The sequence below is a fragment of the Silene latifolia genome, chromosome Y, assembly GCF_048544455.1.
Source record: "Silene latifolia isolate original U9 population chromosome Y, ASM4854445v1, whole genome shotgun sequence".
In the NCBI taxonomy this organism is placed as follows: domain Eukaryota; kingdom Viridiplantae; phylum Streptophyta; class Magnoliopsida; order Caryophyllales; family Caryophyllaceae; genus Silene; species Silene latifolia.
The window spans coordinates 320,201,300-320,209,405 of NC_133538.1; positions in this window are offsets into that span (position 1 = coordinate 320,201,300).

Genomic DNA, 8,106 nt, shown 5'->3' on the forward strand with positions numbered 1-8,106 from the left:
CTCCTAGGTTACTACGTCTTGGTTTAGGTCCAAATGCCAGGGTCACCTTTTACAACAGTTTTGCCATTAATAGATATACTTTTTACACCCGCGAGCAAGATGAGTTGAGCACAATGCAAAATAGTGGTGTGAGTTCTGAATTTGAGGCAATGCACTTTGCTACTTCAAAAGATAAAAAGCCTATTTGGGGAAAATGCCTTTATTATGGTGTTATTCAAGAAATATTGGTACTAGATTACATTGATTTCACAATGCCTTTGTTTCGATGTAATCAAGGTTGATAACAACATCCATTGTGTCCGAAAGGATAAGATGGGATTTACGTTGGTCAATCTGGGTAAGGTTGGCAATAATAAGGATGATCCTTTCATAATGGCATCCCAAGCTAAACAAGTGTTCTATGTCACCGATCCTATGGATAAGAAGTGATCTGTTGTACTGTCTATAAGGAGTAGAAGGAGTAGTCCATCCGATAATGGTGATGATGATCAGGATGTCGTTTTTGAGGGAATGGATCAGTCTACCGTTGTATCTTATTTCGACGATGATGACACTGATCATGAGGACAATGAAAGCATCTATATGCATGATGACCATGGTGAAGGTATTTGGGTTAACGAAGAAACTATGACATCCAAGAAACGTCCCCGATCCTGAGATAGTTCATCAGGACACAGTGATATGGACGACCAACATTTTGAGTCATTTTCAGACCAATAATTTGATGGTTTAATTTATTGGTAAATCAATAATGGTCATTGCTGAATAATGTTGCAGTATATGGCATGGTAAATCCTGTAGCTTAGATATGCAGTATGCATGCATGCTGGTGTTGTCTTATTTTCTTGATCTTATTATTAGATGTGGATGTTTGGTGTTGAAATTGTTTGAATAATGTTGCAAAGATATGGTGCTTCAAACATTAAAGTATGTATTGGTACAGTTTGGACCGTAATGGAATTACAATAATTTTTAAAAAAAAGAAGTTCAACAATAACAACGGTTATATTTAAATTACCCGTTGTTAATACTTTCAACAACGGGTGTAGTACCTCTAACCGTTGTCAATGATTTTTTTGACATATTTCATTTGGCGCAAATTTGGTGAAAATATATTACAACGGGTATATTTTAACCGTTGTAATAAACTTTTGACAACGGTTGACTTTTATTGACCCGTTGTTATTAACATATAACAACGGTTCTTCTTTGAGCACCCGTTGTCAATAGTTTGTCTTAATAAAAAACTAATTTAGAAACCCATACAACATGCCATACACAAACACACACAACATTAGTTCAACCGTTGGTATCCTGAGTTAATTCTTCTCTCTTCCTCGCTTTCTACATTCTCGTTGCCGGCCGTCGCTCAATTTCCGACGCCCAGATTCCGTTGCCTTCCCTTATAATCCTGCTCGTTCTCTTTATCATCATCATCATCAGGTATGTTCACTTTAATTTTGTGTTTCGTCATTAGGGTTTTAAGACGATCATCTTGTTTCTTTTTCATGCATCTGTTTGTTTTTCGTCTTCTTTGTTATCTTTATCATCCCGCATCATCTACTTCACTCCTCTTATAAGGGTTTAGGATTTTAGAAGCTCAATCTGTTGTTTTAAATTTTCATTCCTATTAGGGTTTAGGGTTTTAGATAATACTCTGCATGTACGTTGTTAAGTTGTTCATTTCCTATATCATTCATATTTGGGTTTTAGGATTATCATGGGTGAAAAACGTAAAAGAAGTCAAAAGAATAATAAGCCTCAGGATAATAAGCCTGGTGAGAGGGGTGCTACGAAGTGCGAGAAAGTCCTTGCAGCTATAGCCGCTAAACAGCCGTTCGAAATAACATGGAGTGAGATGGGTTTCCCTACTGGTCCAAATGCGGGTCTTTTCTCCAGTTGGATTGGTACTTGCACAAGACAATTTGTGCCTATCCATTTAGATGATTTTTGAAATTTGAATCCAAAATTAGAGGAGTTATACTTGGCTCGTTTAAAGGAAGGCTTTATTATACCCAATGAAAGCCATGATGAGTATTTAATGCATAAGGCAGCGGATGTCCATAGGCAGTGGAGGTGTGACGTTGCTAGGGATTGGTTGTATGTGGACAAGGCAACGGGGGAGATGCGTAAGAGCCCACCGGAAAACAAGTGTCCCACCATCAAGCAGGAACAATGGGATCTTTTCAAAAAGATGAGAACTACTGAGAAGTTTCAGGTTAAATATCCTCGCCTTTTAACGATTTACCTATCATTTTTTTAATTAATGAGTCCTTTATATAATCTTTTTATTATCTCATCTACTTGCGCTTTTATATAATTATTTGAAGGCCGTTAGCAGAAGAAATCGTGCTAACATTTTATGCAAGAAGGGGAAATGGTATGGTTCTCGAGGCGGTTACAGAAAGATAGAAGAGAACCTCGTAAGTAGCATGCATTATTCCCCTGTGAGACTTTATTTTTTTAATCACACTTGGACTTGCATTGATACACATTTACGCGTATAAATGTTACCATGTTAATGTGTAGGTGGCAAAGGGAGTGAAAGAGGTGGATCGGCATGTAACTTATAAAGAAGGGCACACGCCTAAAGGATCCCGGTTGCGTGACAAATATGATGAGGAAGTGTTGGCCAACATAGTAAGCATTGTTTTATTAAGACGAGTTCATTACTAACTTTATTATTTTAGTCACAAATATAATTTAAAGTTTATTTAATATATTATAGGACAACGTATTGAAAGAGGTAGAAGAAGGGAAATTCACTCCCAGTGGTCGTAATGACGTTCTTGCTAGAGCGATCGGCCGACCCGAACATCCAGGTCGTTTGAGGGGCGTCCCGTTACAGGTTGGAGTAACGAAATATTATGGGAAAACTGCCCCGATAAAGAAGAAAAGGAAGACTAAGTCTGAGAAGGCTGACATGGTAACATTTATTCTATTATTTTCATTTAAGTTCAATTCACATGTTATTGTTGGGATAAAAATTGCTGACACATTACATTCTTGGCAAGCAGCTTTAGTTAATGGCATCCGTACTACTAAAAAAAGAGTTTATGCCTCCTTTTTTATTTTAAAAAAACAAGGGCCTTTGAGAAGAGAAGAGCAAAGAAGCAGGATCAACCCACGAAAGATTCTGATGTTGGCCCTGATTTTATTATGATAACAGGGGTACGTGCTCAAATACAATAACATTAAGTGCAAAAATCTGTGTTTAATACTAATACAATACCTAAAGTTCAAGATTCTCATGTGAGCCTTCTCTCGTCTGTTTTTTTATGTAATAATAGGTCCCTCGCCAGCCGGATAGCATACAATGTGGATACTACGCTTGTCGGTTCATGTTGGAGATTATTCGGCGAAGATATATCATTATTCCAGAAAATGTTAGTAATTTAATAATGTGTTTATTACTTTTTTTAAATTAGAGCTAATGTTGTCTTGCTTGCTGCTATATATACCATGATGTTGCTATGCAGTAATTGATGTTGTTACAATAATGTCTTCTCTTTGTTTTTTCCGCGGTATGTAATAAACCCGTCACAACAGATTGAGGAGTACTCAAGTATAGATATAGACGAGGTAAGGGACATGTTGGGCAACTACGTCTTAGAAAATGCATGATACTCAGAGCTTAGATCAGCTTATTAGTAAATTTTTTGTTGAAGTTAGGGAATGATTAGTTCATGTAAATTCAACTCCTTGTAAGTATATATATATATATATATATATATATATATATATATATATATATATATATATATATATATATATATATATATATATATATATATATATATATATATATATATATATGATCTTTGTTGTGGTTGAATTGAATCTATTGAGTTCTCGATGAACCCAAATTGTGATATATCTTTGGTCTTTGATATATGCGAGTTTTTGAATGGCATGAAACAAATTTAATTTTTCAAAACATTAGGAGTTCGTAATAAAAACGGTTACTAAAAAAAACCGTTGTGAATATCTTTCACAACGGTTAATAAAAATAACACCGTTGCGAATGACTTTCACAAATACCCGCGCATAATATTCAACAACAGGTTTTAAACGAAGAACCGTTGTTAAAAGTCTTCACAATTTTGGAGGTAAAATTACAACAACGGGTATTAAACTAAGAACCGTTGTTACTAAAAATTTCAACAACGGGTATGTAGCATAAACCCGTTGTCAAAAGACTTCACAATTTTGTAGGGAAAGTTACAACAATGGTTATACATATGACAACCGTTGTTATATTATTCCCTCCAAATTTTTGAAACACTTTCCACAACGGAGAACACCCAACAACAACCGCTTTTAACCGTGGTTAATACTTTAGACAACGGTTTCATTAAATAACCAAACCGTTGTAAATACCTTCTACAACGGCCGCTTTAACAACGTCCGCTTTTTGTTTTTACAACGGTTTTTACCCGTTGTTATAGCCTGTATCTGTAGTAGTGCTTGTAAGACATAAACCAACTCGAGCCTCATTAGACCATGCATATAGTTGAATAGGAAGGATTAAGTCGACTTGTAGGTGTTGTACAATCTAATCGATTCGGCTCCGGGACACAAACCTTCTTGCGGATTGTAAGATATACACAAACTCGATCCCATCACAACAATAATTGCTTGCTATATAATTGAGAACATGTTTGTATGATCAACTTTCATGATTTTCCTATGAACCCATGATATCCTAGCACTTTTAGTCATTTGTTTACATATTCCCTTTTGTTGATTGTTTACTTTCCATTGCTTTCCTTAGTTAGAATCATCAACTCATTGCAATTGTGATAACCCCAAGCACAACCATAATTAGATTGAACAATTTGAGTACCCCCGTCCCATGGATCGACCTCGACTTAACCACTAACTTAGTTGTTTGTTGAGAAATATAAATGTGTTTGATTGAGAGCCCCAACGACAGTCTCCTCAAAATGGCGCCGTTGTCGGGGACAGTGTTATGTATTTGAATCGTTCTTTTGTCTAGTTTTAGTTATGCTTCTTCTTGAGGGATCTTGGTTCCTTGAGAATTTTAATTCTTGTACTTGCATTATTTCATATGTTTAACATGTCTACATTCACTTTTTGGCAATATGAAAATGAGTCATTTGATAAATATATTGCAAGATTTGAAGATTATATGACTCATGCTTGGCATCATGGTTTTACTCTTTCAAATTATGAAGCATGTTGTGTTGTTTATAATGGCATGAACCTTGAAACCCGCAACTTGGCATTTCACTTGAGTGGTGGTAGGATATGTGAGATTAGTTGTGAGGAATTTTGGGAATTTGTTGAGTTCATGACCACCCAATGTCTTAAGCAAATTGTACATGACATTTTTGAGAGTGCCAAGGAAGGTACGGAAGCGATAAAAGCCACATTTCAAAAATTCATTGAGGAAAACTATGAAAATGAGATTTGTGAGGATGAGACACCTTCCTATAACCTTGAGCCTGTAACACCCCCATACTCTAAGTGCCTTACCAGGACCACTCAGGTATAAGGATACTACCATCACAGTTACCCGAGGCATGATAATCATAAGACAATAACGAAACAACTTTAAATAGTATAACTTTAGTGAAAGGTTACAACTGAAACCAAATACCAAAATACGATACAAGTACTCAAAACCAACTGTCTACTGAGTTAACTGAAATGTTTATAAAACTAGTAAAGCTACAAATGCGACTTCTATCGTCGGGACGGTGGCACATCCCAGCTATCCCGAACTCAACTCAAATCGCTCACCATTACTGCTCACCATCCCCGAATGGATCACCGCAGTTTTACAAAACAACAACCGGGTCGACTAATCACACAACTTATATATATCAACAATACGATAAACAAACAGCTCACACCGTCACACACACAATCACACCAAATTCCCCATCAATCTCAATCACCGATCGTCCACTGGACCACCCGCGCGGAGGACCGCACCGTACCCACCAAATCCCCGCTCCTCATATGAGCGATAACCCTGTCCATTAATGTGCACATCCCCTTTCGTGGCGGGTTCCACGAAGGGCGAAACTAGGGCGTGAAGCCACTCCCGCAAGTGACTCCACTCAGCCGAGAACGCATCTCGAGAACCAGAGACAAACAATCACAATCAACAACCGTCACAAAACAACTACGATATTATTCAACAATCAACAATCTCAACAAATCAATCATCTCATTATGGGACTAATACTGAGTAAGAAATCCTACCTGGAATGCAACACAAACATCAGACGATCTAGCAGCTGTCTCTAAACCTTTCCTCTACGAACCCTTCTCCTATACACATAATCATATCATCACTACCACATCAACAAAACATAGAAAACCCCCAATCCCAAAATTAGGGTTTAACCAACTCTAACGAAATAGTATGAAAATTATATGTAAAGCTTACCCTCGACACAAGAATCACAACGGTGTAAAGAACGATGAAATCCGACACCTCTAGCTCCGGGATTTGCTAATGATGCGATGACAGACAAACTACGTAACTCCTTTTCTCCTCACTTAGGTTTTAGAAAAGATAAAAGAAACTAAGAAAAGTGACGGACAACCTTTTATACTTATCTCGCATCATTTAACAAAACCCGACAAAACATCCCCCGTAAACCGGCTACTCGATCGAGTAGCTGAGGTACTCGATCGAGTGCCCCCTTACTCGATCGAGTATCAAGGTTACTTGATCGAGTACCCAAGAGGTCAGAAACTATTTTTAAAATGCAACACACCCTTACTCGACAGAGTAAGGCCTACTCGATAGAGTACCCAGAGACTCATAAAACCGTAGTATTACAGTCTTCCCTCCTTAAAAAGAACTTCGTACCCGAAGTTCAACCCATACTCAAAAATAAACATACTAACTCGATCAAGACACAACAACGTGACTAAGAGCTCTAAACAAAACTCCAACCCAAACATGAACTCGTAACACCAACTCCACGAACTATTCCTACCTCCACAACATGGCTCACGATATCGTATCAACTCCATTATATCTCTCTCAACACTAACTCCATACACTACCAACTAGTTCCGTAATATATCATCCAGAGCCAATCCAATATCAAAATACCCATAACATCAAACGGAATGTTACATTCTACCACCCTTAAAAGGAACTTCGTCTTCGAAGTTTTCTCAGACTCATAACATCATCCTCCAACTGTCAACACTATATAAAATATTCTCACACTCTGAAGCATCACACTACTACAAGCACGGCCATGGCCTTTTATAAGTATCATCTACAAAACAAATCCCTCCTTTACGCTACGCTAACACTCTACTTCCAATTATTTACAACATGCACCACCATGAAACTCTCTTCTATCGCATCCTACTCCTCTTAAGACAAATGTTATGTCCTCGTAACTCACTAATACTAAATCCTTAGCTATATCATCTCATTATCCTCATCACCACCGCATGTCAAAGATAACCACCTATAATCTAAACACTCGCCATGGATATATCCAAGGCTCTCTTACTTAAACATTTCTCATACCTCAACTAATTCGGTACACCACCTAACCTATACCATAAAACTCGTAGCAAAAACACCATACTAATTCTCCATTATTACTGCAAAACAACATACCTCTCTATGTAAAGCACCTATCTCCCAAAAGCATAACTCACGATCCACACTCGTTACGTATCCTTTCACTAGATCCTCAAGTTCTTTTCTTTCATTACCACAAAACTCATACACAACTTAACATGACACTAATACCCAACACCCTACACTCACTGTCCCAAAAACTGATTATGAACCACGTGCGGCCCGTTAGTATAACACATGTTCCACTAATCACTTACCATGACTATGTCTAACGCCTCATCTTAAAACAAGGTCAAAAGTGCCGTAACAACTTCTGACAACTGTGTCCCATCAACAGAATGTCATTATAACATGACAACAACGAAAACATATACAACTCTCTTTCATATCATACTCTACCCTCATTCTAAAACTTAACTGGTAAGAAACATCGATAACAAAACAACTGTATATCTGTACAAACTGAAACTCACCGGAAGCAACATCAAACAAAACAACAATCTATGTATGACTGGTAT